This window comes from Lutra lutra, chromosome 14, assembly GCF_902655055.1.
Source record: "Lutra lutra chromosome 14, mLutLut1.2, whole genome shotgun sequence".
NCBI classification, from domain to species: Eukaryota; Metazoa; Chordata; class Mammalia; order Carnivora; family Mustelidae; genus Lutra; species Lutra lutra.
The window spans coordinates 70015827-70040650 of NC_062291.1; the positions used below are offsets into that span (position 1 = coordinate 70015827).

A 24824-nucleotide genomic window follows, 5' to 3' on the forward strand; every position below is an offset into this window, starting at 1 on the left:
CGCAATCCCCCGTTGGCCCTGGTTGACCTTGTCCTCAGGCTCATCTGCGTCCTGCACAGGTCCTTCCCGGAGCAGGTGCCCCTTGATGGTGTGATGGTTAATTTTGTGTCCACTTGGCTAGGCTGTAGGACCCAGGTGTTTGGTGAAACATGATTCTGAACGTTGCTGTGAAGGTTTTTGATGAGATAAGTGCTTAAATCAATAGATATTGAGTAAAGCAGATTAGCTCCTCCCTCTAGTGTGATTGGGCTGCATCCTGTCCGCTGAAGGCCTTAATAAAAACGACTGGCCTTGTGCTTGCTTCGGCAGCACATGTACTAAAATTGGAACGATACAGAGAAGATGAGCATGGCCCCTGCGCAAGGATGACATGCAAATTCGTGAAGGGTTCCATAAAAAACAAAAAACCAAAAAACCAAAAAAACAAAAACAAAAACACGGAAAAACAACAAACAGAAACAAAACAAAACAAAACAAAAAACAGAAAAAAACAAAAAACGACTGGCTTCCTCCCGAGTGCAAAAAGACCAAAGAAGAGGAATTTCTGCAGAAGTTGGCTTTCTGACTCAGACCACGGGCTCAGCTCTTCTCTGGGCCTCCAGCCTGCCAGCCTTCGCTGCAGAGCTGAGTCTCGCTGGGCCCACCAGAGGCATAAAATCAATCAATCTCTCTGTCTGTCTGTCTCCACACACAGCGTGTTTTCTTGGTTCTGTGTCTTCGGAGAACCTGACTGACACAGAGAGCCAAGCACCCAGTCAGGTCATCTGATTATGTCGCTCTCTCGTTCCCAAGCTGAACCCATAACCAGGGCCTGATTTGACAGTGGGTACAACAGGCAGTGTGAGTTGAAGAGTGAAAGAATGTTCCCTGTCCTCTCACAGACTCTCTTACTGATGCCTGAAACACCACTGTGAGCAGCTAGTTTTGGGGGGGGTCTGTCTATTCTCTAACACCATCTGGGGAAAAGCCCCCCTTACTTTCCCCCTTTCAGCCTCAGTCTCTGGATTCAGTGTCAAGAGAGCGAGCGGCCCTTGGAGATTAGTCCCATCAACCTCCCCATCTTTGATGCGCAGTGACATGTTCCCAGGGGCGGGTTCCATGTGACTGCTGCTCCTGAGTGCTTCCTACTCAGAAATTCCAGAGCAGCTCCTGGCCGGCTGCCTGGGTTAACCTGATCTCTTCTCTGGTCTTACAAGTGAGCTTGACCTTCACCCTCAGCTCTATCCTCCCACTTCCTCTTTGATTCGGGTGCCTCAGGCAGCAGCAGGAGGGCATGGAGGTATGAAGTCTTCTTCTCTGGAAGCTTTGGCCCCAGTGAGCCTCTGGGCTGCTCAGACACAAGGCCTGAACTAGATGGTTATGCTTTAACTTTGATGCTCAACTTGACATCTCCTAGCAGGGTTGCATCTCCTAACATATCTGAAAAATACCTCTTGGGAGGAGGATTCAGGGTCCTCTCTTTGCTGCTAGATCTCAGGGAGCTTCCAGCCATAAACGCTGAGAGGTCCTGCTTTTAAAGCCATGAGCAACCCTGGGCAGATACAGCACGTTCTCCTTCTGGTCCCGGGAGCGAGGATTCAGAATGTGGGGAAGACCTGGCTCTAGATTTCCGTAGAGATGGATACAGGCAAAGGGAGATCCTGGCTGTTTGTCCAGAAGATGGTTATTTCAGTAGAAAATAATGAGATGTTCCTCACCATGTAGTTCACTCTGTGTTCCACTTTGCGGAGTGTGGCCAGGGCACAAATCTGGACCCATACATTGGCTGGGTAGTCACACTTCAGCTCCTACACTCGTGCCTTCTGGGTGCATGGTTCTAGATCCTCCTGAGCCCCTTCTTTCTTTGGTGATCAACTCAAGGATGCTTCCCCCTCGACTCTGCCTTCTCAATCAGGGAAGATCTGATGTTAGACCAGTGTTCAAACCAGACTAGTTAAGAGGGAGAAGGGCCAGGACAGTAGAGAGGCAAATGAGACTATCATGCATCGGGTTGTACTTTTTCAGTTTTTAGAATTTTTATTTGTGCTCCTTGGTTCTTTAAGTTGGTATGTTTTCAGCAGATTTGGAATTTTTTTCCTATTATTTCTTTTTTTTTTTTTGAAGATTTTTAAATTTTATTGTATTTATTTGACAGAGAGACAGAGGTCACAGGCCAGTAGAGAGGCAGGCAGAGAGAGGGGGGAAGCAGAGAGCCTGACATGGGGCTCAGTCCCAGGACCCTGAGATCATGACCTGAGCCAAAAGCAGAGGCTTAACCCACTGAGCCACCTAGGCATCCCTTTCCTGTTATTAACATTTTTTTTTTACCCTATCTCATTATCTTCTCTTTTAGCACTGAAATTACAGATATGTGAAGCCATATGATTTTGCCCTATTGATCTTTGAAGCTCTACTTTTCTTCGATCTCTTGTCTCTTTGTTCTTCAGATTAATAATTTCTGTAGCTCTGTCTTTTCGTTTACTGACTCTTCTGCTATCTGAAGTTAAGCGTATCTAGTGAAACTTTCAGCAGTGATAATTTTCTTTTTTTTTAAGGTTTTACTTATTATTTGAGATAGAGCGAGAGCCAGTGACAGAGCATGAGTTGGGGGGGAGGGGCAGAGGGAGAGGGAGAAGCAGACTCCCTGCTGAGCACGGAGCCCGATGCAGGGAGGACCCTGGGATTATGACCTGAGCCAAAGGCAGACGATTAACTAACTGAGCCACCCAGGTACCCCTCAGCAGTGATAATTTTCAGTTGTATAATTTGTATTTGGTTCTTTATTTAAATGCTTTTTATTTTTCTTCCTTATGAGATTCCCCATCTGTGCATTTATTAAGGCAACATTTTCCTTTAAGTCCTTGAATGCTGGTGTTTCATCTGGGTGCATGGTGTGTTAATGAGGAATCTGAGAGCTCTTCGCCCTCTGACTGGGCCAGAGCTCTAGTGTCCCCCAGCACTCTCCAGCTCATATGTCTCTTCAGCCTTTGAACCTGCAGCAGTCACTGTCTGGTCAGGACTAGATAGTCTCATCCCGCACGTGTGCACCCTGCCCTGCAGATGTCAGCGTCTTCTGCTAATCTCTGCTGCTTAAGCTTACTGAAACTGACATGCTCTGTTTAGATTCAAGTTCATGGCATCAAAGTTGGGAAATCGTCGCTAGAAAGAGAGTAGGGGTGGTTACAAGCTCTTATCTTGTTTCTTCTGACTTAACCCCTAAGAAAGTTTGGGTTTCATTTCCTGTCTCCTAGCTTGGCTATTGGGGTGAATGTGTTCTATGGCCTTGCTGGTTCTCATACTGGATGGTACCTGCTTCCCAGTCCAGCTGATCAGTCACAGGATAGGTGCTGTCTATTGGGATAGGTGATGTTTATTGAGCACTGCGTTCCAGGCACTGCGACAAATGCTACTCGTGCATTTCTCACTTTCACATCTGTTCCTTGAGGAAGTTGTTCGTATAATCCTCACTCTAAGGAAAGGGATGGGAGGTTAGAGGGTGGAATGAGTATGGTTGCAGAGCTGGGAAATGGCACAGTTGAGACCTGAATTCAGGACGCTTTTCTCTCATCCCATGCTGGATGCTTCTACATTAGTTGCCCTGTTTCTACACACCTCCCCTGAGCCAAGCCTCTTTGTCCCTCACTGGCCATTGCAGCCACATAAAGCACAAAACCCAGGTCACAGGAGACCAGTTTCCTCTGTCGCAGACTATTCACCTTTCTGTCAATGAACAGCATCGTATTGATTTTAATCTCTATCTCAAAGACCTTCCCCTATATCCCTGCCCTCCCCCATCTACGCTCTCCCTTCCCCACCTTGGCAACCTTCCATCAAGTAGTTTCCTCCACCAGCTCTGCACCGTACTGTCTCAGGGATCCTGCGAGAATACATGGGAACAATTTGTAAAATAAAGGGGACTTAGAGACACTTAGTCAAATCATCCTCCATCGTACAGAGGGAAAGACTGAAACCCAGAAGGGGCGGGGCCTCACCAAAGGCCCATGGTCACTTGTCCCAGTTGCCAGGACTAGAGCTTCACTCCTCTCGGATTTCCAGGCCTATCTGTTGAACGTTAGGAAGCAGATGTCACAGTCAGGCTAGTCATGAGGGGGAATTCAATGAGGGGACTGTTTATAAAGCAGTGGGAGGGGTTCAGGGGGCACTGACAAGGATGATGAAGGACCCCAGGGTCAGTAACAGCAGAATGCCATTTCCACCTGCCTCTGAAGGGCTCAAGGGAAGGATGGAACCAGTTATGGAACCTGGAGAGAGCAATAGTGCAGGAGAGGGCCACCCGGCAGAAGCCGTGGACTTGCATAAGGGAGTAGAGCCACTAGCCGAGCCACGCTCCATCAGGGAGGTTTTTGGGGGAAATAAATACCCTGTCTTCTTTCAACTTTTGATCATCTGTTAGTGCCTCCCATTGACTGAAACCATCTGGAAGCCAGGTACCAGGAAACCTTGTTGATGCAGTTCATGGAGTTCAGCCTCCCATGACACAGAACAGAGCAGAGCAAAGTGGAGGGAGGACTTGGAGGGGCAAACGGAGAGTAGCCGGCATATCATACTAATAATGCTTGTGCCCCCTCTGCACCAGAAGACAGAGTGTCTCTACTATTCAGAAGCTCATATGTCCAGGTGGAGGGGCAGATGTCTACAGGTAACCAAAGCCCAAGACTGAAATGCCAGTATGGCGCAGGGAAGATGGGTCACCAGGCTGGATGTGCGTCTGCCCCAGGAATGCTGGTGGAACTCTCTGGAAGCTACCTCCTTAGGTCAGGCTCATTGTTCTCTGCACTTGTGGGCAGAGAAAAAGGATTTTCTCGGCTCAATTGAATTAAGCAAGCGTTTATTGGGTGCATGCCCTTTGTCAGGTGTTGGCCCTCTAAAGATGTATAGGCTTGTCTCTGCCTTTGAGAAATTCAGAAACGGGTGAGGTGAGCAAGGCAGGTAGGTGACCCGCACCACATCACTTCCCTGCACCGGGGTTGGGGAGGGAAACTTCCTTCCCGATCCACTAGTTGACAAGGTGAGACATCCCCGGTTGTACTGTGTGCCCGTCCTTGGCACGGCATTGATAAAGGAATGTTCGAGAGCTCTGCCTTCTGCCACCAATCTCGCTTCATAATCCAAAGGAGAATTTTGACACATGGTCCTTCTGTGAATGATCATGTTCTGGGACCTTGCCAGCATAGACACTTTCCAGTTTGTTCTGCCTGTGTTGTCCAGCAGAAGCTCACAAGGCTCAGACACCTTCGTCTCTGAGAGTGTCAGGAGGGTGCCCAAGCCACAGAGGAAATCCCCAAGTGCGTCAGGAGCATGCCCTGTTGGTCTGTGGCTTTTGACCTTTTGGGGAGTGTCTGGGAGGACTCTTTTCGAACCCCAGACCCATGCCTGGATGATATAATAAGGGAAACAGCTAACATTGGTTGAGCTCTTCCACGGGCCATTCACTCTTCCAACATTATCTAGATGCCATCTTACCAAAGCCTTCTGAAGTAGGTACTAGGAGGAAAGTGAATCTTGAAGGCTTCGGAGACTTGTCCAAGGTCACACAGCTTATACACAGGGAGCCAGAATGCCACTCAGCCCTGTCTGCCTGTGAAACCTTAGCTGAGTGTACAGGGGCTGAGAATGGTGTTGGCCCTCAGATCTGCCTCATTCACTGCTCGGTAGGATCTAAACCTCTTGTCTGCACAACTGATGACCTTGCTGACCTTTGTTGCTGCTCCCTAGACTCTCTTTTGTTGTATGGAATGTGTGGGAAGCCAGAGCAGACCTCTGGAGGGCAACCCAACTCCAACCAGCCCCGCAAGAAACAAATAAGGGGGAGCCTAGAGACCAAGAACATGATTATGACACCTTATGATACCCGGCTGGCCAACCTCCCCTCCGCTCTCCCCACGAGCCAAGAGAGGGAATCAGAGAGCAAGCAGAGTTGATACCAGATGGGGTGGATGAGAAGATCCTTATCTTGCAAAGCACTGATGCTCTCCCTTGAAACACAACCTTGTCGTTCTTTGCTTTTGGTCTGGTCTGTTTTGGTAGGAAGCAGGATGTATCAGTCAACTTTCTGGTTCACATCCTTCTCTGTTGGGTGTGGTACCCCCTGGGAGTGACCCAAGTCTGTTGACCAAGGAGCCACTCAGCCCCTCGTAATACGTGAGGACTCCACTCTCCCTTTTACGTTTCTTCTGGTCTTTACAACAAGCTGATGTGGAAGGAATTCATCATCCCTGGCTTAGCGATAAGGAAACCAAGGGTGAGAGATGTCGAGTCACTGATCCAAAATCCCCAGCCTAACTGAGTCCTCTGATTTATTTCACAAACATCCCCTGAGTGCTGGCCAGCTCCAGGTCCTGTGTTAGGGGACCGGGAGGCTGAGATGAGCAAGCCGTGGGCCTATCCCTGTCCTCCAGCGAGCCTGGGTGCAGAGGGCGATGTTGGCACATTTCCCAGCCCACTACCTCTGTCTTAAGTCAAACCGTTTCCCAAGTACCAGCTGTGGGAGATGAAAAGCCCTAACAGGATGACATCATTCTTGCTCTTTGCCCGCTCTTTGCCCGCTTGCTCTTTGAGAGAGGAGAATTACGTGTGAAATAGTGACTGGTGCCATGAGGCTGATTCACTGCAGCTTAAAAAATTTAAGAAGAGGTCAGCGGCTCCATTGTGTGGGTGGTCCCTAGAGGTGTCAGAAAGAAGGTGGGATTTAAGCTGTTTTCTGAAGGAAGAATGGTCCATGTTCAGGCACAGAGGACATTACATAACATTTTAAGGAAGGAATATAACAGCTTGGAAGTAGGAATGCAGGAAACTTGTTCTGGAGTCAGGAAGGCCTGCCGGGTACAGCTGAGGACAGGAGAGGAGGGCAGCATGGGTCTTTGTACAAGAGCAGAGGGAGATGTGTTGAGTTCTAGAAGGAAGTCCTCCCGCTGGGTCCTGCTGTGGGGAGAGAGAAGACTGGAATGGCAGTGTTTTAGGGGAGGGTCTTGTTGTCTAGGCTCCTGGACTTACCACGAGTACCATCTGTCCTCCAGGCCCTGGACTCAGCTGTCTTGTCCTGAGGTTCTAGCTGACTCCACTTTTGGTCTTCAGGTTATCACCAGCTCCCCTTGTAATGGGGGAAGGATTCCCAGGATCAAGGTCAGGCGGCATGAACACATAGCCAGGGCTCCCGAGATCTGGCCCCTGCTGAGCTCCTTGACTCTTTTTCCCACCTCAACTTCTACCACTGCCCACTTCACTCACTAAGACTGCCCCACACTGGCCTTCTGTCTGTCCACCCAGCAGACTGATCTCTTCCAGAAACATGGCTTTTGCACTTGCTGCTTCCTCTGCCCAGAATGCATTTCTTGTACCCGGCCACACGTCTGGCTTCTTCTGGTTCTTCTATTTTGGTTTCAGCTCTTACCTCTCAGAGGGGGCCTTCTCTGATCTCTCTCCGTCTAAAGTAGGTCTCTCCCAACCTTCCGGTTACTCTGTTACAGCCCATTCTTGTTCATTACCTCGATAGTACTTTCTACCTGCTGTAATTCCCCACTTATCGTGTGTTTATCCCCTCTTGAGGATGAGACCCGTGAGAGCATGGACCTGTTCTACCTTGTTTCCCTCCTAGAATGTGCCTGACATTGTAGATGCTCAATTAACATTTATTGAACTGTTGAATGAGCCCTCTTCCTCCCTGGTTTCCTTCGAACATGCTCAAAATGTATAAAGGGTGGACTGGGCTTGGGAGGTCTGTGGGCCTCCTAGAATTATGAGCAAGCTTCGATACTGCATCCTCTCCCCTGGGAAGCAGGTGGGGGTTAATCATGAGCGTTCTTCACCGCATATTTCTGGATCTCCATCTTCCGGCCACAGGGCAGAACTGCATGTCCTTGGCTCCTTTGAAATGAAGCATTGTGCGGGAACTTGTCTTGGTCTCTGAAAGAGAAGTGCCACAGGTCCCTTCTGAGAAGATGGTGTCACAGTCAGTGTCAGAGCCGGAATGGGCACTAGTATGTGGACATGCAGGTTCTGTCATCAGGGTCTTTGAATGACGACAGGGAGCACAGCCCCCCCTGAGCCAAGCTGGACGTGTAGCAGGAGCATGGAATATGCTTTGGTTGAGTTACGCCATGGAGATTTGGGACTTTTCATTATCACAACACAGTCTAGCTCATGACTGCTCAAGAACCTTTAGTTTTCATGAGGGTCTCAGAAGGGCCCATTGGCCAAACAAGGTCAACAGCCACTGGCTCGGGGGTGAGCTAGAAAGATGTGGAAGTACAGGGAAGGCGAAACTCCTATTGCTTACACTGCCCGTTATATGTCAGACGCTCTGCTGGGCACTTCACAGATGTTATGAGGTTTAGTCTCTAACTTGGAAGGTAGCTAGTGTGAGCCCCATTTTACAGATGAAACAGAGGACCCAGGAGGTTAGGGCGTTGCTGCTCTAAGCGTGGTCTGCGGACCAGGAGCTTGAGCATCACCTGAGAGCTTGCTAAAAATGCAGGATTTCAGGCCCTTGCCCTATCCTGCTATACTAAAACCTGTGTCTCCAGGTGATTCGTGTGTGCATTAAAGTTTGGGACCCACAGATCTGGGCAACTTGCTTGACATTAGCTAGCTTATGGCAGATACGAATATGGGACCCAGGCAGTCATCGTTGAAGAGACGTGGTGGTTCTCCCTCCAACCCCCGACATGAGGAGGTGGGGACAGGGACATGGGGCACTTGGGTCAGGCAGCTGGGTCTCCCTCCCAGCCTGCATTCACTGGCTTCACATCTTCAACCACAGCTGTTTCTTCCTCAGGAAACCCAGAATGTGTGTGAGGGCTTGTGGGTGTGTTCCTTCCAGCTCAGTGGACCACTGAGTGAACACCGGCGGTGGGCTGGGGTGAGGTCCCATGCAGTGTCCGTGGTGGGGAAGCCTCACTTCCAGTACATGACCTATGACCCGGGAGCTGGAACAGTTCTTTGATAGGGGCAGCCCCATGTCTTGGTGCCTCTGTGAAATGGCAGTGTTGGGTCCCCTTGGCTTTGAGCTTGGTGCCTGCCTTGACCGTGAAGTGGTCTGACTCCCAGGCGCTGAACCTTTCAGAAGGTCTCATGCAGTGCCTGGGTCTGCCAAGGCCTAAACACAATCTTGGTAGCCTGGTGTTCCTGGCCCTGTCTTCAGGGGCTGGGCGATGCTGCTCTGTTGTCACGTTCTAGATGAGGAAGTGAGCCGGGGACCTGGGCCAGGAGGAAGACTGCAGCTCCCCAGGTCCATGACCAGGGAGGGGCATCTGCGAACAGCAGATTCCTGCAGCCAGTGGCCTCTGGCACCGTTCTCAGTGGGGGACATTCATCTTCACGGAGCCACAGTGGAGTTGCTGAGGAAATCAGAGCTCTTGGGGCGGAGCAGCAAACTTTGGCGTTTCCCCTTTGGAATTACTAGATCGCTCTCAGCTCGTCTCTCTCCAGATAGCTAGATTTTCTGTAATAATAATAAAAAAAAAAGTGCAATTTCCTCCCCCTTGGTTAAGATCTGGTTATCCATTCAGCTAAGTGAGAAATTTTATATCACAGGGGGATCGATTAATTCAACAAATATATATAGGGTACCTGCTGAGTACCAGGCCCTGAGAATACAAAGAATAACAAAGCACTTCTGATTTGCTTAGGCGCTGGAGTCATTCCGACACACAGAAGCAAACAATAGTGCCTTGTCTTCCATCTCTCACAGTCCGGGCAGGTAGGATTTCGTGTTGCTCCGCTCGTGCATGAAGAACATTCCCTATGCCCCCGTGGAGTCAGGTGGCCGTGCAGGCCAGTGGCTTAGAGCACTGGTCGAGGCTGAGGCTCAGACCTGGGTTCTGGTTCCCTCAGAGCTGTACCTGTTGGATCCAGAGAGTGATGGTACCCAGTGGGCGGGGGAAGAAGAGCTCTGCATCGACCGAGTCCTTGTTAGAAGTTGACTGTGGGGCTGAGGCAGGACAATGCCTGGAAGTTGGCATCAGCCCATGCTCAGGGGATGTTGGGGGGGAAGGGACATTACCACTGGAGAATCTCATTTCTGAGCTGGGGACCGCGTTGCTCAAGGTCTTGGAGGGGGGCAGGGCTGGCTCCAGCTCCCAGGCCTCTGGTCTCTTCCTGTGCTGACTGGGCACTTGCCCCATTTTTCCAAGCTGGGCTCGTTTTTTTGTTCTGATATGGAAATGTGGCTGCAGAGGGGCTGAATGTAGCATAGAGGCTCACACAGGAGTGCCGCCAACTCCCTTCCCATAGATAAATGGAGTCTGGACCTTCATTTGGCAATCGACAGAAAAACAAATTAAAACAGAGAAGCTCTCATCTCCTATCCCCCTCATCCCACTCTGACAGATTTATTTTGGAAAGCGACAGGAGGCTAATGGAATCACTTAATTTCCCTGATAATAAATTACCCCCAAGTGCAATAATTAAACGTTTCACAACAAACAGTTTCCTTCTGCACCATATCCCTCATAGGCTTTTTCTGCTCCTATAGCCCTCCTCCTTCCCCTTCTCCCTCCTGGCCCCTGACCTGCCCCGAGCTGCCCGGGCCTCACTGGTGAATCATTTTTCATTTCTGGGCTTCGGGATCTTGACCAGGTAACAGAGATCGCAGGAGGGCCCTACAGGATTGTGGGAAAGAAGAGAAAATGCGATGAGGGCATCAGCCAGATCAGGGTTTGAATCCTGGCTCTGCCACTTCCCGGCTGTGTGACTTGCAGAAGTACCTTCATTTCCTTTGGCTCGGGTTGCCTCCTTTGTGGATGAGGATAATTCCGCCCAGCCTGCAGGGAATGGGTGAGGCTTGGGGCCCTGCCTGGCACACAGTAGGCATTCAGCAAATACAATGGCTTCATAGTTTTTAAATTAATATTGTGAGTCTAATTATTTTTAACATGTATTGCCCTGAACCGCTGAGAGAGAGAGAGAGGGAGAAGGAAAAGGCGTGAGCTGAGGTGGTGTCTCAGACCATCGCAGGGCTGGAGAGCGTGAACGTAACTTTACCAAACGGTGCTCAAACCCTTATATAATAACCATATGCTCCACCGCCAACGGACTGCACACTTGCCAATCTTTCTAGCCAGATGTCTGGGGCTTTACAGCACTCAGAGAGGGCCAGCTGGAATTTAGAGGCCTGTCTCTATTCCCCGGTGGCTTAGAAACTGGGTGCCCGTCTGGGCGTTCGCAGGAGATTTGGAAGCAGCGATGGCCTGTTCCCCCATGATGCATGATTAATGGACAGTCGACTGTGGCATGCACAGCTGTTGGGTATTTTTGAAGAAATGACTCCTTAAGACTGAGAAAATACTGCAAATTCTGGCATTGCTATTACTTGTAGACCATAGGCAAGAGTCAGCCTGGTGTCCCTCGGGCCTGGAGGATGGGAACAGGGTGTCTAGTGGTCTTTTCAAAGTCAGCATCCCGGAAGGCCTTGGAAGACAGCCAGGTTCCTAGGGTTTCCTCTTGTGTCATCCCACATGGGTGTTGTTTCTGCTCAGCTGGGATCCACGATGGACGAGGCTCGAGCCTGACCCCCCAGTGCAGACCGCGGTGGGTGTTCATGACTGTTTCTAAGGACAGAGGCAGGGGAAAGGGCTATCCCAGGTTGGGGGGCCACGGAGAAGCATTTACCTCTACCTGAGCTAAGGAGGAGCCAAGGGGAGCTACAAATTTGCTTTCTTATACAGTCAGTCCCACCATTTATACAGAAGAGATAACAGTTTGTGCCACCTGAAGGTCACCCACGCCTATACAGTGTACAGTGCACACGAGCCCCATCGTGAGCGGCCGCTGCTGCTCTGACGTTGCTGAGTGGGGTTAGTGGAGGTCAGTGGAGGGCTCGGGGGGAGTCAGGCCCTGAGCCCACCGTTCCCTTCCGTCCTCTCCTCCATGCTTCCCACCAAGAGTCTTGACCCCTTCCTGCTAGAATTGCCCTTTGAGGATGGCTTGGCCTGAGCTACCTGGAGGGCCAGTGAGAGGAGGGACAGGTTGCATGGCTCCTCCTCCTCAGGGAGCTCCTGCTCCTGCTTGCCTCCTTCAGAGACACTAAACTATGAGTCCCTTACCCCCTTGGACTGAGAGCCGGTCTGGAGGACTCATCGTGCCTGCTTTTGTGGGAGAGAACAAGGTAGCCTCCGGGGCCTTATCCCTGCTCATTTGGGAACAAATGTCAGTTTCAAAAGTAAAGCTTTGAGGGGCGCCTGCGTGGCTCAGTCGATTACATGTCCCACTCTTGATTTTGGCTCAGGTCGTGATCTCAAGGTCCTGAGATCGAGCCCCACATCAGGCTTCGTGCTCAGCGGGGAGTCTGCTTGAGATTCTGTTTCCCTCTGTCCCCCACGACCCCCACACTCGTGCGTGCTCTCTCTCTCTCTCTCAAATAAATAAACAACTCTTGAAAAAACCCAGTAAATCCTTGAGGGGTGTCTCGGTGGCTCAATCAGTTAAGATTCTTGATTTTAGCTCAGGTCATAATCTCGGGGTTATGAGATCGAGCCCTGTGTCTGCTTAAGATTCTCTGTCTCCCTTTCCTTTTGCTCCTCCTTCATTTACCCTCTCTTAAGAAAAAAAAAAAAAGTAAAGCTTCAAGTTAAAGGAATTTAGCTGGAAACGTGGGGGGTGATCCAATAACCACAAGCACTGAGGATAAAGGCTGCTGTTGGCTCTGGCCCTGTTCAGGTGACCCATGGGCTTAAGTGGGTGGGAAGGCGCTGTTATCTGTTTACCGAGCCCTAGGGATGGGGGTGTGGCTCAGGTGAGTAACCAGAGAGGCTGGTGTGGCTGGAGCTGAGCAGTGATTGTGTCGGACTGGCCGAGAGAGAGAGAGAGAGAGAGAGAGAGAGAGAGAGAGAGAGAGAGAGAGAGAGAAGCAGCCCAGAATCTCCTTTTTAAGTGAGGGGACCCATGCTTAGAGTATAGGGTGAGCTTGGACAGTTGGTTTTGCTTTTTGTAATGCAAGTGCCTGATTTAGACGTTGATCGCTGGGGCAGCCATTCAGAGACAGCTGTCTGAGTAACAACCCGGCCAGCCACCCAGTAAAGAGCCAGGCTGCCCTTTGCCCCAACCCTAGCGGGTTTTGGAAGTCTTTGGAAGTCTTTGGTTGACTTAGAGAATTGACCTGTTGACTACTCCCCTCTCCGTGCCCCCCTTCTTCTTGTGTTTAAATTCTCACTTTTATGTTTTAAATTCACCAATAAAGAGTAAATCTGCGAAACCCACGTCCTCCACTCTTGACCCTAATAAAAGCAGAACCTCAGGACTGTGTGTCCTCTCTCTCCCTCTTTCTCTACCCATGACCTCGCTGCGCGGCCCGGGCTGTGCTGTGTACTTCCCAGGACCTGTGAGTACTAAGTATTGTTTTCTAAAGTTTCCAGCCGGTTAGTTTTGAGGGCTTCTCACAATCATAAAAAGAACCACAAGGGCTGGTCCTGCCACAGCATTGGTTGCAGGGAACTTGGACCCAGGGCTGTAGCTCCCAGGCCTTTTGAGCCTACAGGATCACTATAATAGGCTGAGACCAGCGCAAAACAGAAGGGAGCCCATGGTTCTCGTTCCCGGGCTCAGTGTTCTGTTCTTTCCACTGGGTGGGGTGGGGTGGGGTGGAGTGGTGATGGTGATGGTAGTGGTGGTATGAGGCGCTGGGGGAGGGTAAAAGAGGTGGGGGGGATGGGTGTGGGGGGCGAACTCTGGCCTTCCCTGATGCTACCTGCATATCTTTGAAAGGACAAATATTGTGTAGCTGTGTGTCCTAGAACCCACAGTATTTGTTGAGAGAACGGATTTTTATCTGCTCCTTTGATTTAAACGATTGTGTCCAGATAACCCCAGGGAAAATGCAAATATGTTCTCTGGTAGAGGCTGCCTGCTAAGCTACTGAGTCTCTAACACCAGATTCTTGAATTAGTTCTGGTTACTTAAGTGGATCCTGGGAAGCCCCAGCAGGTCATTTTGGGGACTGGGTACAGAAGCCCAGCACAGGACTCTAGGGTGGGGTTGTTCTCAGTCAAGGTTCTGCCAGGGAGTCCCAGGCTCCGGAAGGAGAGTGGCCTAGTTCAGCATTTTGCCAGCCCTGTTGGCGGGGTTTTGGACACTCAAGAGGAAGAATTGAAAATTGTGTTCCTTCAGGATCCTTCCAAATGCCGGTCTCCAGAAAGGAGCTGAAGTTGGCCAGCTTGGGATACTTCCTCCATTGCCAGTTTGCCAGTTATTATACTGGAACAATTAAGGAGAAATTGAGAACTAACCCGAACACCATGCCAGAGAAATGCATTTTATGTGTGTGTATATATATATATATATATATATATATATATATATATATAAATGTATACATATACACATAAAGATATATACATAAAACATATACACATATTAATACATATATGTATATATGTGTGTATGTATTCATATATAAAATATATACATAATAATTCCATATATATTATTACATATTATAACATATAATTCCATATATATTATAATTACAGATTATATAATACTCTATATATTATATATAATTTTTAAAAAATGATTTTATTTATTTGACAGACAGAGATCACAAGTAGGCAGAGAGGCAGGCAGAGAGAAAGGGGGAAGCAGGCTCCCTGCTGAGCAGAAAGCCTGATGCAGGGCTCGATCCCAGGACCCTGGGATTATGACCTGAGCCAAAGGCAGAGGCTTTAACCCACTGAGCCACCCAGGCGCCCCTATTATATATAATTTTTAATTATAATATAACACAGCATAATCTTTGCCATTTTAACCACTTTTAAGTGTAGAATTCAGCAGTATTAAGTACAATGACAGTGTTGTTCAACCATCATTTCTGTACCCATTAAACAACTCCCCATGACCCCTCCCCCCCAGCTCCTGGTGACCACCACTCTACTTTCTGTCTGTATGAATTTGTCTCTTCTAGTTCCTTCATATAAGTAGAATCATGCAGTATTTGTCCTTTTATGTCTTTTACGTATAACGTCTTCAAGGTTTGTCCATGTGTAGTGTTATATCAGAATCCCTTTTCTTGTTAAGGCTGGGTAGTATCTCCTTGTATGTGTTTGTTTCCTCATTCATGTTTTGGTAGACATTTGGGTTGTTCCCACCTTTTGTCTATTATAAATAATGCTGCTGTGAATAGTGTTGTGTAAATATCCCCCAGTCTCTGCTCTTCCTTCTTCTGAGTAGAAATCCAGAAGCGGAATTGTTGGATTACACGGTATTTCTATGTTTGATTTTTTAAGGAACCAGCATACTGTTTTCCTCAGTGGCTGCACCATTTTAAAGTCCCACTAGCACAGGCTTTCAGTTTCTCTGTGTTTCGCCTCATCCTCACCAACACTTGTCATTTCCCATTTTGTTGTTGTTGGTAATTGCCATTCTAATGGGTCCGTCCATATATGTTCTTTTAAGTTGCTCTTTTCTTGGTCACAAGAATAAGAAGCAACGTATTCTTTAAGTTTTTACAAACAGTAGCTGTCTGACTCCAACAAATAGTTAACACACTGGTGAAGATGCCAGCATGCATATAGCCACAGGAAGCCAAATATATTTCATGATGTGCGTGAGGATACAGTTGGGCAGAAATAGTAAGTGGTTCCCATAAAGGAGAATACTTGGTCAAGTTTTATATAGCTAAAATAAAGGAGTTTTTCCACATTATCATACTCAGCATCTGGTTGCATGCGTGTGTGTGTGTGTGTGTGTAAGTGGTGAGTGTGTGTGTGTGTGTGTGTGTGTGTGTGATGGTTTCCTATGATGCTTTCCCTCAGCCCCACCCCTAGTCCAATTGGATAAGGCACCCATTTCTCCCAAGGAGTCACTTCTTCATTTCTGTTTTCTATTCTTCCTTCCTCTTATTTTGGATGCTGGTAGGATGGATACAAATAAAATTCTGGGTCCTGAGTTTGAGGGTCAGGAAAGAAGCCTTGCAAAACCACAGAAACAAGTTCATATCCTACAGATGTCCACGAACCACCACATCAGGCCTGTGTTAGGTAGTTTTCATGCATTGATTGTATAGAATTCCCACAACAAGGCAAGGCAAATTATCCCTTTTTTATGGAGGAGGAAACTGTTTCCCAGAGAGGCAGGTGATTTGCCCAAAGTCACCCAGCTGCTAAGCAGCAGAGCTAGGACTTAAACCTGGGTCTTCTGACTAAGTGCTTTTCTTCCTTGTAACACCACCTGTTCCTTTAAAACTAGGTGATCGAATCAGAACCATGTGGATGGTTGACTGCCAAGCTGGCACCACAGGAGAGCTGCCTCCCACCATAAATACTCATCATGTTGCAGATATTTACCAAGTGCCTACTGTGTGCTATGTCTGTGGACGTAGGCTTATGTGTTCCTGCAAGAGCAGTAGGTCAGCCTTTGAATGGTCTTTGTGCTTTTGCTATTACGTGGTTAGCGCACTGACTGCAGAAGGAAGGGAGTTATATCTGAGACTTGAGAAAAGTCTGTTGATTGACATGGGTTATGTAGGAGAACAGGGCAGGAAAATCCTTCATGGAGGTTTTCAGTTTTCTCAGTCACATGGGCAGTATTGCTGGAATCTTAATGATCTTGATGATGATAGTGGCGGTAGGACTTACCTTGTGGTAATATTGTAATGATTAGAAACAGCATGTGCAGAACACATAGAACAGGACATGGTTCATAACAGCTGCGTAATAAATGAAGGTGATTAACAACGGCAGCAAAAATAACAATGTTGTAATTGTAATGAGTTGTAATGAGTTGCTTCTGTAAAGTAGACATCTTTTCCTAAACTCAGACTTCAGAATATTAGGCAGGTGTTTCCGTGATAATGGTCCTTGGGAACGATGATAAGCCCTTCTTTTTCACAGGAAATCAGAGCATAGGGATAGTAGAGTATAATGTATTCTCTATAGTATGGGGAGAGTATAATGGAGTATAATGTGGTCTGTATAGTATGAGAAGCCCACATGCTTGGTTTCATGCTGTATGCAAAGTGTAAAAGTTCAGGAGGTGGTGGTCTTTCCTTTCTGTAGGAGCTGACCATCTCCCTTACAATGGCTCCCCACCCCTCCTCCTGTCCTTCGATGCTTGCTTTGGAAGCGCTGGAGAGAAATAAGAGTTCTCTGCAGGCACTTGAGAGTGCTCCTAATTCTGGCTAAGGAGAGCTGAGAAGACTGAGGAGAAGGTGGCCTTTGCCAGGCCCTGAAGCTCAGGGAGGGTAGGCAGAGACACTGGGGAGTAGGGAACAGTTGGGGGCCACGGGGAAGGCATGGGCGGCTGACAGTGAGGACAGCAAGTGGGAGCCCTTGATGGCTTGGCTGGGGACAGTGGCTCCTCGGAAAGAGGGAAGTGAGTGACCCAGAAGAGACCTGGAAGGAAATGAAGAGAGAAAAGGGGCCATGATGGGGCCACCTGGCTGAGTCACGGAGACTGGCTGGGGTTCTGGAGATGAGTAATGAGGACAGCGTGGAGCCAGCTCAGGGGTTTTCAGGATAAACGCACAGAGGTGCTGCGCAGAGGCTGACAGAACCCGCCCCTAATGCATCCAGGGGACACTAAACGCTTTAGCATATTCTCTGATGAATAATTTCTCCAGCTCTAACCACATTAGGGACACATGGGGCCATGGCTCAATGCTCTGTCTGTCAGATGTCGTTGCCATTTAAGTGAGTGATGCAGAGTGGGTCAACCACAGTGCCTGGGTCTGCGGACGAGGCAGGCAGCCAGGAGAGCTGGCCCTGAATGGTCTTACTTCTTTGGCTCTGTAATCAGGTTGGAGGCAGAATGTTTTTCTGTGGCTCCTTCATAGAATGTCTCTGTTTTGATGCTATTTTCCTCTCTGCCATTCTGCTCCCGGGTCCCGAGGGTTGACATGGTAAGTCTCGCTCTCTTCTTCTTCCTGATCTGCTGCCCATGCAGGATTAGATGGGGAGGATGACCTCACAGTGGCCCCTCCTCTATTCTGTACGCAGGGGGACTGCAGGAGGGAGAAGAAGGCGCACTGATTCAATTTCCCAAAGGTACAGAGCCAGGCAGCTAAGGTATCCATGACAGAAACAGGAGTCTAGAGGACCCCAGCAGACTGGAAGTCAGAGTCCCAGGCAACATGGTGACATTCTGAAGGCATAAATGCAAAAAAAAAAAAAAAAAAGGCGTTTAGATTTAAAAAATCAACTAGGTGGGGCGCCTGGGTGGCTCAGTGGTTAAGGCCTCTGCCTTCGGCTCAGGTCATGATCCCAGGGTCCTGGGATGGAGACTCACATCGGGCTCTCTGCTCAGCAGGGAGCCTGCTTCCTCCTCCTCTCTCTCTCTGCCTGCCTCTCTGCCTACTTGTGATCTGTCAAATAAATAAAAATCTTTAAGAACCTTGAAGTTAAAAAAAAAAAACAACTAGGTAACATCAGGAAAAAAAAATGTCCCTTGGCTTTTTCTTTTTTTTATGAAAGATTAAACATGAACACATTGTATGGTAGAGCTTCTTAAAACACTAGATGTAATCTTAGCTTACAATGCAGACTTTTACTAGTAGAAAAGAAGCTGATACTCGTTGCCAAAATAGTGGAAAATTACAAAGAAATGAGAAAGAGAAGAGAGAGAGTGAGTCCCCTCTTTCACAATTATCAGTGAACCCATTGGGTTATAACCTATTATTTTTTCTAGGCAAATAGACATCCTATATTCATAAGGGTACCATTTTTGAAAGAATGTATTTTGAAAACCATATATATATACACACATACATTTATATAAAACTATATTTATAAATATATTTACAACTAAATATTTTTTACAACAAAATATTGTAAGTAACTTTCAAAGTCATTAAATATTTTTCCACAATACCATTTTCAAGTGTTGCAAAGTATCTACTTCAGGGATTGAGCATGACTTATTTATAAGATTCTCTTCTATATGTTCTCCCCTCAATTTTTATTTAATACAGCAAATGCTGGGATGAATGGCATTGGGAATATAGTTTGTGCATACCCTTGAGTACTCTTTAGTATAAAGTCCTTGAAGTGTGAGTTCTAGGGTTTGAAGGATCATGAACATTTTTTTTAAAGACTTTATTTATTTATTTATTTATTTATTTGTTGGTGGGAGAGAGAGAGAGAGTGAGCGAGCACAAGCAGGCAGAGTGGCAGGCAGAGGCAGAGAGAGAAGCAGGCTCCTCGCTGAGCAAGGAGCCCGATGTGGGACTCAATCCCAGGACCCTGGGATCATGACTTGAGCCGAAGGCATCGGCTTAACCGACTGAGTCACCCAGGCATCCTGGATCATGAACATTTTAAGATGTTTCTTTTTTTTTTGTCTTTGGTATGTGCGGCCACACGGTTCCCTAGGCAGCTCCACCTGTGTGAGGACCTGTCTCCCCACATCCTCCCTAGTACTGGGTATTAGGATCTTAAAAAGTCTTGCCAGATTGATGAGTAAAATGGGGCATCTTGTCTTAATTTGTATGTTTTGGATTATTAGTGAGGTTAAGTGTCTTTTCTTTCATATCTGTATATATTCTTATGCATTGCCTATTTGCATCTTTTGTCCACTTTTCCCTGCCTGTATTATATTTTTCTTAGTGACTTTATAAGTTTTTAATATTAAGCTTCTTAGCCCCCACCTGCCATCTAGGTTACAAATGTTTCTTTTCGGTTTCTTTCTTGTCTTTGATTTGGTGTATACGGATTTTGGGTATATCTATTAGCAAATCCATCAAAAATTGTCCTTAATTTTTAATCTGTCAAAAATTTTTATTTAATTCTCTCTTGGTGTCACATCTAGATAAATCTCTCCTGATCTAAGATTATGTGTTTCTCTATATTTTTTCCCCAATACCCTTTGGGTTTTGTTTTTACATTTAAATCCTCATAGTTTAGTTACGATGCAGTTTAAACTGATACCTAAATCAGAAGAGGTTAAGTTTTGGGGTGCAGATTTTGATGCAATATGTGAGTGGAATTTCTAACGATTTGGAGTTGTACAGCAGAAGAGATTGACAGCTGCGGAAATACGCTGACCTGTACTCCTTCCATCAGGGTTTAGAAGTTGCTCGTCGTCCTGTAAATGCTCAATTAACATTTGTTGGATGAACGGGGGACTGAGAAAACTCCACGGTACCTTTCAGCACTGCTTCTTGGCTTGGTCTTCATCCCACTCCATCTCTATGGGTCATTCCAGAACTGGAGACTGCGGCTCTCCGAGAAGGCAGGATGGCACGGAGAGAGCGGATTCCAGGGCTCTGCTTCTCAAATCCCTACTTCCTCATGTTGAGTGGAGAGTTGCAGGGCTCACTGCTGTTCTCTGGGCACTGGGATGGGAGGGAGAGAAGTGGGGGAGCCAGTTCTTGGCCAAAGGGATTTAAAAGCAGGCCGGAGGGGGTGAAGCAGGTGCCCCCGAGATCTGAAGGAGCAGCATGTGTGGTGTGGAGGAAGAGGGCTGTGGGAATGAAGGTCATTGCTCATTGCTGCTGTTGGGTCTTAAAAATAGGCAACTGTGTTTTATGAGTTGAATTCCAGATGTTTGCTCCAAGAAGGTCTTCTAAGAAGTTCTTCAGGTAAACTGAAGAAATCACCACAAGAGTTAAGAATGGCTTCTCTACATTTTCAAATGACTCAGTGACTCAGGGAAGAAGAAAATATACACACTTGTTAAAATTATAAATGAAGGAAGTGTGAGTACACAACTGTCCATACATATACCCACATACAAAATCCATGTGTGTGTGTATGTACGTATATACCCATCTGATGTTTGATTTATTGTGTTTTTTTTTTTTTTTTCTGGATGAAGATCATTGTACTTTCCAGATGACAACCAGACTGAGGTACAAGTGGGTCTTGATGATAGAGACAGATGAAGTTTCTCTGTCTCTACGCCATGTGATCTATGAAAATGCCAGCTCCTCTCAAACTTGTCGTGATCGTGTCTGCTCTCTTCTGGGTAATCTGCCACATCTGCTGGCTCTCTTGCTCTGGTGTTCCTGGCTGGGGGAATGCCGACAGCCGCCGCTCTGTCTCCAGGCCTGTGGCAGCTCCTGACGTCTGCTCTGTGCCCCACTGAGCGTCACCCAGGAGGAGGACCGTGTCTGTGTCTGGGGGCTGCCTCCAGTAGCCACTGAATCCACTCAGGGACCCAGCACTTTTAATGTTAATGCCTCTGTTATTCTGCCTTCTACTGCCAAGGTCCTCTGAGTTTTTGGGGACTGGGTTGGGAGATGGTCTTGTGGGCAGCTGTGTGTGAAACTCCTTCCTCATCCTGACACTGGCTTCTTATGTTTGGGGAGGACTTCGACAGCTCCACGTCCATTCTCCCCCGGACTCCTTGTTTCTTCAGGAAAAGTCCTCTTGTCCAGAGGTGCCTGAAACCTAGGAGACACATAGGTGATGGGTCACGCTTCCCCGCTGAGGACCAGTGTGGTAGATTCCTGCGCAGGCTCCAGAGCCACATGCTTTGGTTTGTACGATCGTCAGCTGGCGGATCGTGGTCACACGGCTTTGCCTTTTTGGGTGAAAGTGGAGGGGATGACAGTACCTCACAGCATTGCTGTGGAGTCTCTGAGGTAATGTAAATGAAATGATTAAAAGGGGGTCAGGCAGATGGTAAGGACATAGGTAAAAAAATGTTAGTGATTATATTGTGACCTCAAGTGCCTCCTCCTGTTTCCTAGATTTTGCCCGACTGGAAGGTTCTAATTGGTATAGACTCCTCATGGACTCCAAAGGGCTTGAAAGAGCAAAACAGAGGAAAGCCATTCAAATAGTGGTTACCATTACATTTATCTAGGTTTTGAGCTGCTTTGAGGGTCAAAAGGTGCCTGGCTAGACCAACTCTCCTTCCTTCTTTCCTGGGTCCTTCCTCAAATATTTTTTTTTGAACAGATTATACCTGCCTAGAGTGAAAGTAGCGTCTTGGGCTGCTGGATAAACGAACCAGTGCATAAGGTGGTTACATGGAGAATAATAACTGTCATGTAGTAAATTAAGTAAACAGTATAGACCTGGTCCATATACTCCTTGAGCTCCAGTTCTTATAGAGAGGGAGTAAAAGGAGAAACACAATAAAAACTGGGAGAGGAAGAGAGAAAGGAAGGATTCATAGGGTGGGCAGTGGTGTTTGGCATGTAAGTTTTAGAGTATGCAGACCCATCCTTTGTCGTTGCTAGTGTGAATTTAAATATATTGCTTAATCATTTCAAACTGGGGTTACTAATTACCCATCTTATGGAATGAGGATGACGATTAAAAGGGAACCCATATGGTAGCCACTCAATAAGTTTTGATTTCTTACCGCCCTCCTGCCCTTACCCCAACAGGATGAAACCCATGTCAGAAGTTGCCTGTCTATGACACTGGCCTTGGAAGATTTCAGAAGCTGTTAAAAGATCATTTTTTAAAGAGTTTATCCAGCAATATCCCTTCTATAATGTTTTCTCTTATCATATATATATATATTTGTGTGTGTGTGTGTGTGTGTGTGTTTTAGAGGCCGGGGCTTATCTGCAGCAGGTACAAATGAAATCCGCCAGTGGCAGCTGGATCTAAAGATGGCAGTTTGATCACTTGCTGACTGACTTCTCCTTCTGGCTGCTGGTGTTAAGAAATGGTGTGGGCAATTGATGCATTTTTGTCACTTTCCATCTGTTTCTCCCCCCTCCCCTCTCTGTTGGTATTTTTGGAAGAATGCTTAAGTATGTCAACCTTTAAAAAAAGGAATTATTAAATCTTTCTTGTCATCAAGATGTAGTGGGGTTGTGTGTCGTGCATAACTCTTGGCAGTATCTAAATCTGGATTTTTGAAGCAAGATGAATTTTTCTCTCACCCCTACCATTTTTCCTTTCAAGAAAGTTCAGCTTCTGTAGCAGCATGTAATGCTGACTTCTCAGAGCTTGTCCAACTTGACCAGTAGCAAAATGATTTTTCCATTTGAAGAGCTTTGCTAAGGTCCACGAAGCTGCACCGCACGGAGCCATGGCTACGAGGAGCTTTTCAAGAATTTTCTTACTTGTTTTGGCTGCTGGGTGAATGCATTGGCTTTTACCACTGCTGCCATGGAGAGAAGTAACGACTGTCACGTATTGAATGAGTGCTCACCCAGTGTAAGCAACTGGAGAAGCGGGTGGCATTGTTTCAGGGAGCCCCCCCCCAACCACATGACTGCTAGTGTTTATTGAGCACCTACTATTTCTGGCATTCTCGTTCACTCTTCATATCATCTTATGAGATGTAGATGCCTAGTGAGGATGCAAGTGATAGTTCACTTGATTCAGCTTCCATGGATGTCCTGGCTAGTGCCATTGGATGATGAAACTGAAGAAAAGTCTTTGGGATAAATCGTAATAGCTTTAGGCCTGGCAGGACCCAGGTGCTCAAATAATATGATGGGCCTCTCCGCCTCTCTCTGTCTCTGTCTCTTCTCATACTCCTTGCCTTCCTTTATACTGACTTTGTTCTCACTAGGAACTCTTTGTGACATGGCAAAGATGGCCATCAGTAGCTCTGGCTTATATTCCAGATTTTGCCTGACTGGAAAGTTCTAATTGGTATAGACTCCTCATGGACCCCAAGGATTATGTTATATTATAATCATTGCAGCCTCGACATGCAAGTGGAAAGAATGGGCTTTGCCTCACTGGACTACCTTTGCTTGCATTCTCATTCCTGAATCAGAAAGATGGACTAGGTTGGTTGGCAAGAGCCAGGTCATGTGTGTCCTGCAGGTGCTTAGGGGGAGGGATTAAGGTCCACCCATTGACAGCGCATGGACTGATTGGGAGGGCTGGCATTCCCAAAGAAAATCAGGATTCCTTAACCCAAAGGAAAAAAAAAAGACCCCTATTACAGTTCTATTCTTGGGTCCATTTCATAGATGAAGAGATCGAGGGTCACAGAATTTGCTCCAAGATCTTACCACTGGGGAGTACCAGAGCTGAAATTTGAATCCTGACCCCATCTTCTTTGCATTATTTAGCCCGTTTTGGGTCTGTCCTGTTTCAAGAGCACCTGTTTTGTCTTTCTGTAGGCTGAGAGTCCTACAGGTTGCTTGTGAACAAAGGAAGCCTGTTGTCAAACAGGAAGTGAGCCAGTGACACAGGTGGGGGATTTGGAAAGAGCTCCTCTGTGTGTTGTGAATTTGGTTACTTATGTGCTTGGTGGGGCCCAAAGGACCGTAGCACTGGGATAGGCACAGAACGAGTTCCTTAGGGAGCCGAGGGGTCACCAAGAGCCTCTTCCCTCTGAACACTGCTTCCTGGGGCCTAGGACCTTTTCCCTTTGGCACAGGGAACCCCAGCAGTCACACCCGAGAATCTGGGGTGATGCCTCCTTGGGGGAAGGGACAGTATTACTATGGCTTCTTCTGCTTTTATTACCGAGAAGGGGTCTGACCTTGCCACTCTAATACATCACTAGGGAGCCTTCTGCAGGGCCCTGTTTTCAGAGCCCATATGAAAGATGAAGTCCATGGGTAGACTCCACTGTCCTCATGACCGGTTTTGGCAACTCCCGTGGTTAAACCAAGACCAGTTGCTTTGGACCCCGAGTAACTACCATGAAGGAACTCCCAGGCTGCTCTTCACAGCCCTGCTGTGTTGGATCTGCAAGTGCTGGATGGAAACTTCTGGTTGCACAGGAAAGGATTTCAGACAGACGTGCACAGACATAGCATTAAATCACAGGGAGCACGGGGGTGAGAAATGGATTCCCTTCTCAATTCTCTAGCAATCTCTCTTTCCAATCAGCATCTCCCTGAGACTTTTGTCCCTGATGGAGACACTCTGCAGCATCAAATCAACTCTCTCATCTTTTTAACGCTAGCAGGGCAGACCTCATGCTTGGAGCCTTTGGCAGGTGATGACATCCAGCTGGAATCGCATGGC

The 24824-nt window shown here is 47.4% G+C and overlaps 1 non-coding gene across 1 annotated transcript; it reads left to right on the plus strand.

The window, feature by feature from the left end:
• Positions 1-293: 293 nt before the first annotated feature.
• LOC125085323 (U6 spliceosomal RNA) lies at positions 294-400 on the plus strand. Its single transcript, XR_007122856.1, has one exon. It is a non-coding gene; the product is annotated as a U6 spliceosomal RNA (small nuclear RNA).
• Positions 401-24824: the final 24424 nt, after the last annotated feature.